This window comes from Ochotona curzoniae, unplaced genomic scaffold (assembly GCF_017591425.1).
Source record: "Ochotona curzoniae isolate NIBS_2020 unplaced genomic scaffold, NIBS_Ocur_1.0 contig_2927, whole genome shotgun sequence".
Taxonomy (NCBI): Eukaryota; Metazoa; Chordata; class Mammalia; order Lagomorpha; family Ochotonidae; genus Ochotona; species Ochotona curzoniae.
In genome coordinates, this window is record NW_024465654.1 from 947824 (window position 1) to 965353 (window position 17530).

Consider the following 17530-nt stretch of genomic DNA (forward strand, 5'->3'; position numbering starts at 1 on the left):
TCTAATGATTCATCCCCCAAGTAGCCAGAACGGCTGGAGCTCAGCTGATCTGAAGCCAGGAGCCAGGAGCTTCTTCCAGGCTTTCCATGCGAGTGCAGGGTCCCAAGGTTTTGGGCCGTCCCAATTGCTTTCCCAGGCCACAAGCAGGGAGCTGGATGGGAAGTAGGACATGAACCGATGCCCATATGGGATCCTGGAGGATGCAAGGTGAGGACTTTAGCCACTAGGCTACCATGCTGGGCCCCTGTTTACTTATTCGAAAAGTACAGTTAAACAGAGGGCTGGGGAGACACACATAGACAGAAGCTCTCTCTGCTGGTTCACTCCCCGAATGGCTGTGATGGTTGGGGCCAGGCCAGGAGCCTGGAAGCCTCTCTGCGTCTCCCATGTGGGTGGCAGGAACCCTGGGAGTGAGGCCACCCTCAGCTGCATCCCCAGCTGCATTAGCAGGGGACTGGATCGTTAGGGGTGCATCTAGGACTCGAACCAGCACCCACGTTGGATGCCTGCATTGCAGGTGGCTTAACCCGCTGTACTACAATGCCCGCATATTCTTACAAGCTGTAGATCTAGATTAGAAGGCGGAACTCCAAGCCTAAGGTGTGCACACTGCCCTGACACCCTCCATGGTCCTGCAGCCCGGTGGGGAACATTCCGGCAGCTGGTGGTGCTGAAGGCAGAGATAAGCGCTGGGCCTGCTGATTCTGCTTGCCTCTCCGTGGTTCTTCTTGAATTTCACGACCCTCGGGGCCCTGCCAAGCCTCACTCAGCAGCTGCGCCTTGTGGAATGGCAATGCTGGGCGACCCACTCTCATTTCAGAACCACACCCCAAGGTATTGATGCTACCATCCTATTTCCATCTCCCTCCTTCCCAACCTTGGGGCAGGCGGGCAGCCAAGCCCAGCCCCCTCTCCCCAGCCCCTGCTCTGCCTTTCTCGGCAAAGCCCACGGGCTCCGGGACAGAAGGAGGAAGGCAGGAAAGGAAAGGTGGCTGTTTTATTTGGGGCTTCTATTTGCAGACCTGGAAGAAGGTCATTTAAGAGTTTCAGGCTTCTTGTTAAAAAAAAAAAGGCAAAAACCCAGTTCTCTCCAATTTAGCTGGAGAGACAGGCGGACCGGGGGCAGGGAGATGGAGGACAGAAAAAGGAAGCGAGTGACAAAGGGTGAGAGACGGGGCTGCCTCGAGGGAGGAGGGAGAGCCGGGACCAGGGGCCTGTGGGCCACCGTGTGTCCTTGGGTGGCCTCCGGCCAGCAGTCTGCTCACAGTTTCCACATGTCTCCGCCCTGATCTCATGCCAGCCCTGTGGCCAAGGGGCATCAGAAATTCACTGCTCCCACAGAGCCAGCCCGGGAGGAATGAAGCTCTCCACACAGAAGACAAGATTTGGCTGAAGGGTGGTACATCGGGCGGTCGAATCCTGGCCATTCACGGTAGAGATTTAAGAACCACAGATTGGGATCCAGCACAGTAGCCTAGTGGCTAAAGTCCTTGCCTTGCATCCTCCAGGATCTTATAGCAATGATGGTTCACGTTCCGGCTCCTCTTCTGCCCTTCCAGCTCCCTGCTTGTGGCCTGGGAAAGCAGTGGAGGACGACCCAAAGCCTTGGGCCCCTGATCTGTACAGGGGACGTGGAGGACCCCCATGGATCCTGGCTCAGGATCAGCTCCAGCTGAGCTCTGGCTATAGCAGCCACGTGGGGAGTGAATCGGTAGATGGAGGATCTTTTTTTTCTCTCTCTTTCTGTCTGTAAATCTGCCTTTCCCATTCAAAAACAAACCAACCAACCAATCCTAGCACTAAGCACTCTCAGTCTTCACGTCCCGGGTGGTGTGTTTCTCCACAAGCAAGTCTCTCTTTGTCACTTTACTTTCAGTGAGCAATCTGCCTCTCCTGTATTAGTCAGGGCTCTGCTCCTACCTTTGGGCAATTAAAAGGTGACGTGGTGACACCAGTGACGCGGGCCTGGATCCCTGCTGTTTGACTAGGAGCAGGTGAGCGACCGTGGGTGGGCCTGTCACAGACGTGACTTTGGCCCTGCCTGCTGAATCACTCTCACGCTCTCATGCCTTTCTGCCCTCCACTACAGATGATGCCACGCCAGGGTGCTCGCCAAAGGCTGGCACCATGCCCTTGAACTTCTGCACTCCCGGAGCCCGAAGCACGTGTGGTGCTGCTCATTATCAATCACTCAGCCCGTGGCATCCTGTTCCGGAAGCATCCCACCGCACATCATGGCCACCCCTGAGGCTCTGCCGCACATCCTCTGTCCCTCACCTTCGTGATAAAGCCCTCTTCGCAGCTCATCTCCTCAAGGCTGGCCCTCCTCCCAGCGTGCGGCGATGAGCCAGCTCACAGCTGTGGCCCCTCCAGCGTCCACTCAGTCTCATGCTCTCTCCCAGAGCCAGAGCTCTACCGCCCAGCCGCATCCTTAACCCCTCCCTCCTACAGCCTGGATCCCGGGGACATATCACCCACTTGCTCTGTTCTTCTCTCTCTTCTCATGCCACCATTTCTCACCCCAACACAGAACGCCTCCCCAGGCGGTCCAGCATCCCCCAACTCCACCCACCCCATTCCCTGCCTGCCTGCTTGCTTGCCTGCCTCACTCCCCACCCCCTCATTCATCAACAGCCGTGGTCTGGCTGGTGGCTCGTGTAACTGTTTTCCTCTTCTGGGATGAATTAATCACAGTAATTAATCTACTCGGTCACCAGTGCTGGTAAGTTAAAAAAAAAAAAAAAGACAAAGGCAATGAATGAAACCACGTCTGACATCTAAGAGCTCATAGCCGGGCAGGGAGACACGGCAACCTAACTTGGACTTTCTCGTGCAGGCCGTGAGACAGTCACTTTCCAATGAGATAAAAGTGAATGGTCCTGCAGGTTGTAACCCAGACTTGGGGTTGAGGCATGAGTGTGCATCATTGGGAATCTAAAACTGTACCCAGAGACCGAGTTCTCTGGCAGAAAAAGCAGGCAGAGGTTTGTCTGTCTCCCATGACTCTGGCACAACAGAGCAGAGACCAGGATGCCTGGGATATGCAAAAGCTGGCCTCGTCCAGCCTCATTCCCTGAGCCCCCTGGCAGCTGGCCTGGGCTGTCTGGGTGGTCCCAGCTGGAGGAGCGGGGGAGGCTGACGGCGAGAAGTCAAACCCTAACCCTCGCACCCCTCACCACATCCATGACCATCACCATCCCAAGGCTTGCATGTGGATGCACTGGCTCTCACTAAGAACACATTTCCTCACAGACCTCTCGCTCTCATGAACCCCAGATTGTTTCCAGCAACGGATATAGTGTCTCTCCATTACAACTGGCCCGACACTCCTCAATGCAGGATGGCTTCTGTGGAAGAGCTGCTCTCTCTTCACCTGTGTGTGTATATATTGGAGGGGGAGGGGAGAGGCAGGTGCACGAGGCCTGTCCAGGAAGGGATTATGTGCCCACCACCCTGAGTACAGGCTGATACTGGGCATGGGTGGGACTTGGTTGGTAGAGTGTGGGCTCCTGGATCCCAGGAAAGGGGTGGGGGCTGAGGGAAGCTCTTGTTTCCCATGATCCTTACAACATTTCCATCCCATATGGGAACCCCATGGCCGTTCCTGCCACTGCCTGGACAGCACTTCCCAGTGTCTGTCCCCACAGACTTGGCTATGGCTGGCCTTCCATGTCTGGCTACTGTCAGTGGACATAAGGTTCACTGTTGCAGTGCTCATCAAAGACCCACTCCTTTTCTTAGCTGAGTAATATTCCACATGCGCTGATCCTACCTTCTGCTTATGGCGATGGACAATTGGGTCATATCCATCTTCTGGCTACGGTGGAACTAGTGTGAGCACCTGCTGTCAGTGCCATGGGTGCAACAGCGAGGAGTGGAATTGCTGGGTCACATCCATGCTCTGAATAAAATCTCATTTGCTTTAAATACAGCGCTTGCCTTGTCTCTGGAAAAAGCATCCTGTGGGTTAGCTGAGATCAGAACAGTCATGGGCAATGACGCCTGATGCCCACCTACAAGTTAGCAGACCCCAGATGGCTGAAGCTCACAGCTGACCCAGGCTGCGCTACTGCTTGACATTGGACTGTCAGGATGTCTGCTCCGAGCTCTCTCCTTTCCTGAACAGCCACTCCGCAGCTTCTCCATGCAGAAAAGGCTTGGAAATGGACAGTTCAGGGTAGGCAAAGCTCCCTCCCACATCCTGCTGGGGGCGCTGTCTGTGCTCCCTGCTCTCCTCGCACCTGACAGCCCACGTGGACCCCGGGTTGCATGATCTGGATCCCAAAGAGTTTTACAAAAAGCCTGTCTGGAAACTCACAGGGCTCTGGGACTAAGTAAGGGCCGGGGACAGCCAGGACAGGAGTTCTGGTCCCATAGCGCGACACATGTGGAAAGTGTTCTGTCGTGTGACACGGTGTGGGTGCAGGCAACCGTGCCACCAGCAGAGCAATGACAGCTGAGTTCTGATTCTAACTCATGGCTTCAGATGTCAACAGCTGCTTCTCCTACACTGCAGCTGCTCACAATGGAAACAGCAGACCACCCTCATTCTCAGCCCCACCCTGCCCCATCACCCTGTTCTCTAGGGAACATTCAGGAACCTTCCCACGCCACATCTGCCTCCCAAGTTGCTCCACATCCTGCAGATCTTTGCAGCTGCCTCAGCTAAGATGCCAACCTGCCCAGGCCTACGGGAGCCCTCCTTCCTTCCTCTCCTTGCAAGCAACTCCCGCATGTTAACCCTGCACACGCACAACACGGGTAAAAGCCATCAGGGCTGTCTGTCTTTCCACGGGGAGCCAACCAGCTGTACACAGCAGAAAGAGGTGACAGAAGGCAGAGGGCGGGCCCAGCCACCTTCGCACGCAAGCACATAAACAGGCAGACCTGCCCACCAAATGCTCAGGAGGTCAGACCCACACAGAACCCCGGCCCTGTGTTGCTTGGCTCTGTACACACCCAGCTGGGACGACACCCAGTGAGCACAGGCTGGACAAAGTGAATGACATATTTAGAGGGAAGGGCATGCACTGGCTTCCTCGGACAGTGCTAGGACGGCAGAGGCCCCAGGGCTTGCCGCAAACAGGTAGTTACACCACCGCTGTGCACACAGTGTCCCGTGCAGCTCGTCTGCCCGGATCCCCAAGCCAAAAAAACCTGCTTCTTCCCCGACCCGCCAGGCCTGTCCAAGCCCGGGTAGGTCCAGCTGTGGGAGCGCGGGGCAGTAGCGGGCGCCTCGCCAGGAACGCCAGGAACCTCTTCGCCTTCCCCCTTCCCGGGCGGCCACTTCCCCCTTCCACGGGAGCGCGTCTTCACGCAGCCACTGGCACTTACCCGCCGCGGAGCTCCGTAAGCAGCGACTGGGAGCCCGAGTCTGGAGCGGCGCTGAGCGGTGCCCGAGGGGGCCGCCCGCTGCCCACGGCGCGCACCCTGGCTCTTCCCGGCCGCCCAGGCAGGGTCAGGGCGCGGGCAGCGGGCTCCCAGCCGGGCCAGGCGCTGGTGATGAGGCGAGGCCCGCTCGGCGTCCCGGGCGCCCCGGCTCCCCTGCACAGGCCGGCGCTGCTGTCCCTAAAGCCCCGAGGGGCGGGCGGCGGGGCGCAGGCCGCGGCTCTCTTTGTTTGGGAGTTTGCCTGTCTGGATTCTGAGCACACAGCGTCTTGGGGGCAGCTGTGCGGTTGCCTCGAGGAACCTGCAGGGGCGGGGCTGGGAGAGGGGTGGATAGGGGGTGGGGTGGAGCGGCTTGCAAACCTGCCAGCCCTCTACTGCTCCAGACCCACAGGCCCACATCTCCAGTAGGGAAAGCCACGGGTTCCTGGGAGATGTCCCAGGGACAGAAGGATGACAGGCCCCTCGCCCACCAACTCAGACACCTGGAGGAAGCTCTCTAGAAATTCCATGGAAAAAAATGTTTACTTGGGTGCAAAACAAGTTTGAAATCCAGGCGTAGCGTTTGGGTAGCAGGCACTTCTGGTGAACTTTTGGAAGACTCTGTATGCTTGGATTTCGTTTTTTGTTTTTTGTTTTTTTTTTTTTTTTTTGCCACTCCACCAACTTTGTTAAGATCCTGGTAGAGGTGTCCTCCACCCTATGGTTCTGGCCTTCGCTGCATGCCCCAGGCCTAGGGTGAGTACAGACGCTGTAGCCAGACCAGAGCAAGCAGAAAGAGCAGATCCTGGTGCCCACCTGCCCCGGTAGACCCAGCGCAGGTGCAAAGCTGCGAAGCAGCGATGGCTCTATGCTCACCCAACCATGTTTCTTTGGAACTTGACCGAAGTGAGCAAGGATACCCGTTGAGCAGCTCGCTAAGGCCAGCACGGGAGCTGTTGGAGGCAGGCAGAGCTGCCACAGACACTGGCTGGTGGATCCTAGGTGCCCCTGCTGACTGCTTAGAAAGGGGTTAACGGAGGGCTCTTCAGGGGAGGGTCTTGGAAGGGACCGAAGACTTGCACTAAGGTGTGCAAGCCCCAGATACAGCAGGAGCAAGTCCTCAGGCTTGCTGGGTGTGCTGGAGGAGGAGGGTGGAGAAGGGGACACCAAAACAAGAGGCTCTGTTAGCAAAAGCAGAGGACGGGCGAACCAGGAGCCTGTCCCCAGAGCATCGAGCCAGCAGGACCGTGACATGTGGTTGGCAATGTCCCAGGAGCCACCATGAAAAGTGTAAAAGTGGGGAGGGGGAAGGAAGCATGGAAGAGGAAGAAAAGTTTTTTTTTTTTAATCCTTTGCCAAGTGAATCATTTTGATACATAAGTCTTAAATGCTGTCATCACAAATAATGTCACATGTTTGAAGTGAAGGATACATTTATTAGCTTGATTTTTATCATTTCACATTGCACTCAAAAGTCATGTCATCCCTCTGATTTGTATCCTGTATTTACATGCAACAGTAGTTTGCAAATATATAATCAACAAATAAAATCATTAAAAATACATGGGAGAAACAATTTTAATGACATATTTTATCTAACACAATATACCTAAAATATCATTTCAACATGTACAATATAAAAATGATTAGTGGGGCCGGTGGCAGGTTAAGCTGTCTCCTACAGTGCCGGCGTCCCATATGGGCACTGGTTCAAGTGCATGTGGCTGTGTTTCTGACTCAGCCCCTTGCTCACGTGCCTGGGAAAGCAGCAGAGGATGGCCCAAGTGCTTGAGCCCCCGTACCTATGTGGGAGACCTGGAAGAAGCTCAGGGCTCCTGGATTCAGCCTGGGTCAGCTTGATGACTGCAGCCATTTGGGGAGGGAATCAGCAAATGAAAAACCTCTCTGTCACTCTGATTTTTCAAATAAATACATCTTTAAAAACATACTTAAAAAGTTTAGGGAGACACTTTGCATTTTTTCCCCATTAAGTCTCCCAGTTCTAGTGTGTATTTTCCATCTTGAGCTCATTTCAGTGCAGGCACCACGTTTTCACTGGAAGGACCTGATGCTTTGGCTTTCACAACAGTTACAGTTGAAGAAGTATAAGTGTACTTCAGAAAGTCTCTAAAAATTGGATCAAAAGATAAGTTTATTTTGTGCGCTAAAATATTTGAGAACCTATGTGTATTTTTCCACAACATGCATGTCCATAAACTTTTTAAAAGATACTTCACAGATTTTTAAAAGAGATGCATTTATTTATTTATTTTTTTTTTGGGGGGAGGGAAAGGCAGATTTACAGAGAGAAGGAGAGTCAAAGATTTTCTATCCACTTGTCCACTGATTCACTCCCCAAATAGCCACAATAGCCAAGAATCAGGATTTGTTTGGGTGCAGGGTCCCAAGGCTTTGGGCCATCTTCTGTTGCTTTTCCAGGCTTTAGGCAGGAAGCTGGGTGGGAAGTGGAGCAGCCAGGACATGAACCAGTGCCCATATGGGATGCTTGTGCTTGGAGGTAGAGGGTGGCTTGGAGGTGGAAGTGGCCATTGTATCAGTCAGGAACAGATTTACAAACCTAGGCTGTGCCACATATACTTAAGTTTCCCAATACCTGATGCAAATGATCCGGGTTTTCAAAAAACTTACTTAAAAAGGAGAGAAAAAGAGAGAGGTCTTATTTATGAGTTCATTTTCCCCCAAACACCTGCAACAGCTGTGCTGGGCAAAGTTAAAGCCAGGAACCTGGAACTCCTCCCAAGTCCTCTACATGGGTAACAGGGACTCATCACCTGCTGCTTCCCAGGATTCACGCTAGCAGAGAACTGTAGTTAGAGCAGAGCTGGGACTTGAACCCAGAGACTCCACATACCTGATGGTTGATTTTCAAACTAGGCTTCAGATAGTTAAAAAGGAATGAAATTGTAGAATTCAGACTTGGAGCTGCCTTTAGCTGCTCTGCCGTGCCCCAAAGCCACACACACAGTGTCTACTGCAGCAGACCACACAGGCCCCAGATGGTGAGCTCCTGGCCTGTCTCAGATCTGGGCAGTTGTTTTGTCCTCCCCTCCTGTGAGAGTGTCGGTCCCCTCTCCCAGGGCAGTGCCATAAAGCGATCTTTGTCTGTTCCATGGAAAATCATGTTTGGAGGAGATGAGGGTGGCACAGAGAAGGCAACAACTACGGACTGCGAGAGGAGTGGGGAAAATGACACCCACCCAACACTATCCTGCTCTGAACGCTGTCTGTGGTTCTGGTAAGGACCACAGTGCGCGTCCTTCGAGCAGGTGATGCCTGATGCCCCATCTTCTGTATCCGCAGTTCCCTTTAATGCTAGCTGAGTCACCAGCACCATGACTGTAGCTGTTGAGTGTGGGCCTGCTTCCTGCACTGGAAATTTGGAAAGAGAAGGGAGGGGCCTGTGAGATCCCCCAAAGGAGGAGTATGAGCCCTGAATTTGAACACCTGTGTGTCTTACCTGGGTTTGCGGCTCATACTTGGTCCCTGGCTAGAAGCCAGCAGCCTCTGCTCTCAGAGGCTACACTCTGGTACCTTTGCCTGCCTTTACAGCTACCAGAGAGATACAATATGATATATTTTATATATATATACTGAGTCACCAGCACTATGACTGTGACTGCTAATGATGTTTACATAATGGATCAGGGTGGGAAAGGTCAAAGGTCAGGGGAAAGTAGGTGAGACCATTGTTTCCAAACTTTCTTCTTCTTTCTCCTGTATCTGGGGCAGGGGAGGAAACAAGGGGAAAAACCACACTCAGTCTCTCAACGGCCTCAGTACCTGGGCAAGCGCTGCTCAATGTCATCCCAAGGTCCCTGAAGTGCAGCATGCTCCGAGGGTTCTGCTTAAGTGGTTTCAATAGTTTGGAAATGCTGTTGATCTCTCCCATCCAAGGATGAAGATGTCCTTCCAAGGTCCATCGGTTGACATAGTCTACTTTACAGTCTCCCTTTGTCCAGATGCTTGTTATCAATATTTGGCAGGGGGTAGGTAGCAGTCCAAATTGTTCTGCCTTCCTTCCTCTGCTGTGGTACCAGATGTCCCGGACAGGCCCCAGTGGACTGCCATATCCTCCTTGTGCATCTGGGCATACCGTTCACTGCTCCATCCTCGCCACTGAGGAGGCCCAGTTCTGACACATGCATTTCAGTCAGTCGACAGATCCTGCAACTCTGTAGTTAGAGTTTCAGTCTAGCAGTTCAGTGGGGAGAATCCCCAAAGAAACCTGATCCTAGACCTGACTCCTACGTGTACTTGCAGGAAAACAAAACAAGCAAACAAACAACAACAAAAACACCAAGCTGTGATTTTGGAAGTGGAAGCAGCCAGGCAAAAAACACTCCCCTTGGGGTGCCCATTGGAGGTAGCTTGTTTTACCATCATTTAAATGGAGGGAGAGAAACCCTACCAATTTTTTTTTTTTCTCCCCACAGAAAGTGGACTGGATGGGGTATCTTCATCCCATGTGAAAAACAAAGCTAACCAGCTTCCTGTCTGCACCTGTCCATCTTCCAGCAGGACCAAGGAACGGCCGGATGCCGGTATTGATTGCTTCAGATGAGCTTTTTGACTGTGTTTGACTGTGAACTTGAACTATTAGGCATGATTATTTTTGGCAGCGATACCTGGTGTTTCACAGGCAAAGAAGCGATAGTTGAATCGAAGTGCACCATTTCAGGAATAACTCCCCCGAGAGACACATCTGAGACATGCTTGCGACGGCATCAAGAACATTAATTGCACTAGTTAGTACTTGAGATAATTATCGGTCTTCATCAGCAGTGTCAGAGCATTGCTAAAATTTCCAATCACTTGTCATGCTCTCTTGGCAACCTCAACGAAGGCACATCAGCCAGCTTCTTTCCCAAGAGAACATTCGTTAAAGTGAAGCACAGAAAAACACATCTTAGGGTAGAGAAAGCAAGAGCAGACAGCTAAGCAAATATATAAATAACACACAAAATGACACTTAAATATTTACAGCTGGAATCTTTGGGTACATGTATCGCACACTGCTAATCCTCTCTAGGGAGTTTTTAAAGCCTGCTTTTGTCACTGGGAGACAGACCCTTGGGGTCCAAGTCCATGAGCTAAGGGAGGAAGAAAAGCCCATCAGAATTATCATGAATTTCCTGGAGTATCCTGTTTTAGATTGTATTTGATTTTCCATGGAATAAGTGAACAAGGTGATTTTTATATTTTCAAAGGCATAATATCTACATACGCTTACAGTAGCAGAGACTCAAGGAGTTAGGCCATCCTCCACTGCAGGGAGCTGGATTCGACAAGGAGCGACATGCAATCGAACTGGAGCCTGCATGGGATGCTGGCATTGCAGGCAGTAACTTAACACAGCTCTGGGCCCTCTAGTCATCTCATGCCAAAGGCTTTAAGAACATGCTGCGTCACTTTTGATGCCATCTTTGAGTGCATCGCTGTTAACCAATCTCCTATTAGTATTTAAGATGTTTTAAAATTTGAAAAAGGTTTTACAACGTGGCTATGAGACATTCTTCCACATATATCTGTCTACTGATTTGATTATTTTTCCATGATGAATTTCTAGAAATGAAGTCACAGAAATAATTTTTTTTTGTGTGTGTGGATAGATACACACACACATATGTATGTATGTGTGTCTATGGGCATATACATACCTGAGAAATCACCCCTCCTTTAAATCTGGAAGAACGTGATTCAAATTTGAATATAGCCATTACCTCTTAAAAAGGACCTAGGATAAGGTATGCAGTCAAGGGAATTTAACCAAGCTCTCATTCAAAAAATGAAATTTTCACAGGGAGAAAATCTTTGTCACTGAAAAATTAGTGGTAGCAATAACAAAATGGGTGATAAAGAAGTTAACAAGCAGTCACGTGTATATTGGAAATAAAACTAACTTTTTCTTGTGCTGAAAAAACAATAGTAACTGCCAAAAATAGAACTAAGACATGCACATGTTAAACTTCTAACAGAAGAAAAAGAAAAGATATGCAACATCTAAAACCTTCATCCAACCAACAAAAGTAAGGAATGGAACAAAGAATCAGCAGGTAAGCATAGTACATTAAAAGGCTACATCAGTCCAAATAGGCCAATACTTAGAACTAAGCTGATGTTTCCACTAACAGTGGTGGCTCTCTGCTGATGTAGCAGAACAAAATTCAGTTATATGTTGCTTAAAAGGAGCAGGCATTAAAAAGAAAAAAAAACAACAACAGAAAAATACAACATAAAGGGGTAGAAAAAGATATTTTGACTGAAGAAATTCTAACACCAACAAACAGCTGTACCAATATTAACATAAGATAACAGGAATTCTAAGCCAATAGGATTAATGGTGCAAGAATGATTGGGCGGGTTGTCCTTGTTCACCCATCAACAGTATGTATAAGGGAGCAGAGCACAGTAAAGACAGATCTGCAGGTGCTTTGGTGCAGGAACCACCAGTCACGCATGGCCAGCACGTTCACAAGCAATTCAGCTGTGGCTCTCAAGTCTCCCCCAGGCACTGGTGAGGTTTGCCTGCTCCCAGCTTGGCCAAGAATCATGTTCCTTTTTGCACCAAGTCCTGCTGGGGGGTTCTGTGAGGACCCTGGGGTGCCAACTCACTGATTTTTTCAGAAATGTGCTGAGTGGGGAAACGGATCCCTTAAGCATCAAGGTAGAAAAGGCTGGTGCCCTGTAAGAGAGAGAGAGGGCTGTCTGGTTCTGCTTGGAAATTGGAGTACCTTCTAGTTTCTTCCAGAAATGCTGTTGACTGTAGAGGCTCCCAATTGGATTGAATGTGCTTAGCCCACAGGGAGAGCTTGAGATACCACAAGGAGAGATAATTTTTCACTGGTTTCCAAATGCCTGAGAATAGCTGGAGAGCCAGCCCTCAAGGTAGGTCACCCTTGGGGGTGGCAGTAACCCAACTGGTTGAGTTCATTGCTGCCTCCCAGCAAGTGTAGGAAGCTGGAGCCAGGAGCCAGAACTGGGCATCCAACCCAGGCACTCCGATGTGGGATGCAGGCACACCCACAGGCAGCTTAGCCCCTCCTGGCTCCTCTCTTGGTTTGTTGTACCCATCTGTCCTTTGTTCTGTCTCAGACGATTGCCTTTCTTGGTAAATTATTAATTAACATTTTATGCAGTTGAGCTAGAGGAATAGGATGGACTCTCTCCCAAGGGTTGGGCATGTTTTCTTGGTTTTGTTTTGCTTTTCCTCCATGTTAGAATATTCCTACCAACTGTCATTGGAGCTGGTGTGCCAGCCATTCCCCAGCCACCACTGCAGGAAGTATTGTTCTCCAGCACTTCATTCCCCTGGCTCTGCGTGCATCTCTTTCCTCCTGGAGCTTCTGGAGGGGAAAGCACCATGGCTTCTCATTCAGTCAATGTGCATGATTATTGTGCCAAAGCACTGTGCCAAGCCAAAGTTAGAGATTCTGAAGTTGTCTCTCTCATCCCATGGATGCTCAACCTTAATATCCTTGTGAATAACTCCAGCATCATGCAGATAAACCACTCCAGGAACGAGCTGCTGGAAGGAACCTGAAACATCAGGCTTGCCTGTGTCTGCTTCTCCTCCATCAGCGGTTCTTCCCCTCCAGGCCTCCAGAAAAGGGCACTGCATAATGTTGCCTTCTCTTCCACGGCTACAGAATTTCACTGCGTTCTCCTGATTTGAGGCTCTGTTGATGCAGATCTTGTAATATTTTGTAGACATTCAATGGCATCCTTAATTTTTGCCAACTTCCCTGCACCTGCCTCTTTAGTTCTCCTAGTCACAGCAAGGTGAGCTGCTCCCAAGTTTGTACTAAGATCCAATCTTCCACAAAGGGCATGGCCACAAATCCCCGAGCTCTGGGCACTCCTCTGCCCATCACCACAGCACCCAGATCCACCTTACTCCCATCGCTTTTCCTTGTCTCTCTTCCCAACTCCATATTGTGGCTTGCAGTTCTGCATATCAAGTTAACTCTTTCACACGCTTGCCAAAGTGGTTCCTTTAACTGGAAAAATTACTTCTCACCCTGTCTCCTTGGTAAACTCCTACTCACCCTTCAAAATCTGCTTTAGTTGTCACCTCCTTTCGGCAGCCCTCTTTGACCTCTCTGGATAGAGATTCCAGCACTTGAGCTCCTGAGCACTTGAAAGCCTCTGCAGGGTCTGTGTCAACAGGAACCCGGAATCAGGGGCTGGAGTTAGGACTAGAACTCAGGCATTCTGATATGGGATGCAAACATCTCCACTGGAAAGCGAAATGCCCACCCTGAAATTATTTTGTTATGAGCTTCTGCCCCTTTAGATTTCCAACTGTTTCATGTGTTTACTTTATGAATTTTTTTTCCTGTGGCACATTTGGAAGCATTAAAATCCTAAGAGCACATTAAACAAGTCAGGAATAATTACAATGCAATTACTGCTGGGGCAGGACTTGGTCTCACAGCGGTAATAACAGCATCCACGGTGGCCACACTGTTGCTGGTTCTCCCTCTAACACTGCTTTTTGGTTCTGACTGTGTGTGCTTACAGATCTCACATGCTGTATTTTCTTCTGTTACGACAAACACCACGTTAGCCAGCTTTTCACATTTCTTACCTCCTCTCCTAGCCAGTTTTTCTGGCTCTCTATTGTCAGGTGACTCATGCGGGTCTGTGCTCCAGTTGACAGACGTTGCTGACATGCATGCTCTGTTAGAACAAAAATATATTTGAGGTGTCATTTGAAATGCAGCAGCCAATGTGATCGGCAAGACCATTATCCAGATTGCTAACTGCACCACAGTGCTTAGTTGATATAGGCTGATCACCCAACTGTGTACCCACTGCAATGCAGACCCCAGAAAGGTCATCTTATCCTGACATATACCCAAGGTACCATTTAGGCTAAGAGGGCTTTGACTCAGGCCACCCTGGGGTGCCACAGCAGGCCAGTGGGGTCCTGTCAAGCAGCAAGAGTGGATTTCAGTCCTCTTGAATTTCATAGTCCTTAGTATAATGCTGGACAATCACAGGTCTAATCGGTGTGGAATATATCATATCATAGAGTAATGAGGAGATAACAATCACGGTGTGTGACATGACCTGGGTCTAGTCTATTGTGTTGTTAACACAGCATTTCCAAGCTGACCTGTTGGCGCAGGCGTTCTTCAGTGTCAGATATACAAACATGACATGGAAGTATTACAATCCCATCTCCCTCTGTCCTCCAGGGCTCACAGCAGCTCTGGCTGCTCATGTGGCAGACCCAGATGGAGTTCCAGACTCCTGATTTTAGCCTGGCCTGTCTGTGGCCATTCAGAAGAGTGAACCAGCAGCTAGAAGATCTCTGTATCTCTCTGCTCTTGTCACTCAAATTTTCAAACAAATAAAGTCAATCTTAAAGGAGAGAAGTCAATTCTGGCTCACAGCTCTGGAAAGTTCAGAGGCTAGGACCAAGCAAATGGCCTTGATTCAGCCTTTGGTGGTGGCATTCCTGCTGGTCAAGTGCCGAGCTGGTTCAGCACATTGCTGGGTGAGAGACAAGAAGCATGCGTGTCCATCTATGCGTACGTGGCCCTTCCTTCAGTCATAGGGGCTCCATCCTGATGACCTAGTCCGCTCAGATCACCATCTCTCAGAGGCCCTATTTTCATTGCTTTTTCTTGGTAGGTTTATTTATTTTTATTGGAAAGGCAGAGTTAAAGAGAGAGGAAGAGAGAGAGGAAGAGAGAGGGAGAGAGAGATATATATATATCTTTCATCTACTGGTTCACTCCTCAAGTAGCTGCAACGGCTGGAGCTGAACCAATCCAAAGGCAGGAGCCTGGAGCCAGGAGCCTCTTCCAGGTCTCCTGTATGGGTTCAGGATCCCAAGCCTTTGGGCCGTCCTCGACTGTTTTCCCAGGCCACAAGCAGGGAGCTGGATGGGAAGCGGGGCTGCCGGGAGATGAACCAGTGCCCATATGGGATCTTGGCACGTGTAAGGTGAGGACTTTAGCTACTAGTCTACCATGGTGGGCCCAAGGCCCTACTTTTAAACAGTGTAATTTGATGACATTTCTATGTCTTAGTTCCATTAACGTAAGACTGTGGCACTCAACTCCTGAATTTGTGGAGGAGCTGCAAATATTCAGTGTGCCGTTCATAGCGTACTTGTGATGAGCCACAGCTTCAGAAATGAGCACTCTCTGAGAGTTTGAAAATCCTCAAGCTAAAAGTTGGTTTAGAGGTCAACCCCACTCACAGTCAGGAGACCAAGACCTGAAGAGAGGAGTGAGATCACATGGTGATTTGCTAGCCAGACTGCTGCTAGAACCTGGCTTACACTGCTCCTGCCTGTGCCCAATGGAGTGCCAGTATGCTCCCTTTCATTCTCGCCTGTCCCGCTTACCCTTCCCTGCCCCAACTCCCTACATCTCCCAGCCCTAGGAGCTGTTGCTGCCTTGGCCATTTACCCTTCCTTCCTTCTCTCAGGACAAGCAGAGCCAGGCGTAGGGAGTGGCTACAAGACTGATGCTCTTTCGGGGCTGAGAGCCAGCCTGGGCCTTGGTCTGCAGACATGGCGGCGGCACTGCTGGGCTTGGCATTTAATAAAGAGAGTTTTAAGCCACCCAAACTCTCCAGGGTGATAACTTGCACTCACATGGGAGACTCAGCGGAAGCTCCTGGCTTTAGTAACCTCAGCTCCAGCCACTGAGGCTGTTTGGGCAATGAACCAGGGTCTCAGAAGATCTTCTCTCCTTGTCTCTCCTTAAATCTGCCTTACAAATAAAAACAAAATAAATCTAAAAGAAATTTAAAAATCAGTTTTGCTTTGTAAGTAGAGCAACACATGGAGTTGGAAAGACAGAGAGGAGATCTTCCATCCGCTGGTGTTTGCAATAGCCAGTGTGGGGCAAGACAGAAGTCAGGAGATGGAAACTACAGCCTAATTTTTCTAGGGGTGTTTGTGGGGGAAAGTTTGGGCCATCTTCTGTTGTTTTCCTTTGGAGCATTTTACGAAGCTTCTCTAAAGTGCAGAAGCCGGACTAGAACTACACCCAGATATGGGATGCTGACAGGCAAAAGCTTAACCTGCTGTGCCAAGGATCGGGACCACCAGTCTCTGCTCTGATTGACAAAATAAGCTGTGAACCGTAGGGACAGATTAGACGGGGCTGTCCGTCAAATGAACAGATGAGGACATGGCTTTCAGTGCAGTTTACAGCCACGCTTGAAGTGCTCGGCTGGCATAGCCGGAAGAGAATTGCTCCTCTAGGACCAGGGCAGGCTCAGGGTAAAATAGATTCCATGTAAAAGTTCGCAGTGGGGATGGGGAGGTGGCAGCCATCCAGGGGGCTGGAGGGGCGTCCTCTCCCCCAATTAGACCTCCCCACTTGGCTCAGTGTGTGACCAGGCCTGTTGGCTGTTCTCCCCAAGGTTGCCTTGGCAGATTTGGGGTTGGCTGGTCAAGGAGAGGGCTCCGTGCCCTCGCTTCTGCCTTCCATCTGATGCTGTAGCAGCAGAGTGGAAAAGTCCTGTTGGCTCCCTCCACCTGCCCCCCCATCCCTCGCCGCCCTGGTCTTGGGAAATGCACGCTTAGCAGCTCTTTCTGAGAAAATCCATTGAGACACAGTCCCCAGCCCCACCCTCACTTACCCGCCCAGCCCGCCCAGCACAGCTTCTTGGCTGCTGCTTGAACCTGACTGAGCCAGCTCCATCCTGACTCCCAGATTCTGAAACTTTCCCGTAACAAGGAGCTGTAAAGGGCCGTGGGGCTCACAGGAAACCCTCAGATTGCAAACATATGTCCAAACCGCTAACTTGGAGTCGAAGGAGAGAGTTGCTCCATGCGTGTTGGAGGGCGCCAGGGCTGCAGTGGGGAGGGGCTCAGACTGGCTGCTGGAATATGTGCCAGGATGGCTGGAGTCTCTGGCTTCAAGAGCTGGGGCCAAGAGAAGCTCCTTTTGTCCACCAGCTTGTACTGCGGTTTTTTTTCTTCCTTCTGTAAGTGAAAAAAGGGCGCACGCTCATTTTGACCCCGTGTGAGACAGCAACTGTTTCCCCTCTTATTCGTCCCTGGGGCCTGTTTTTTGTTCTGGCTCCTAATCCGTTCTGCTATGGGCTTCTTGCCCCCAGACTGACTGCCTGACAGCACACGGATTGTTTCTTTTTGACAATGAGGCTTTTAAGT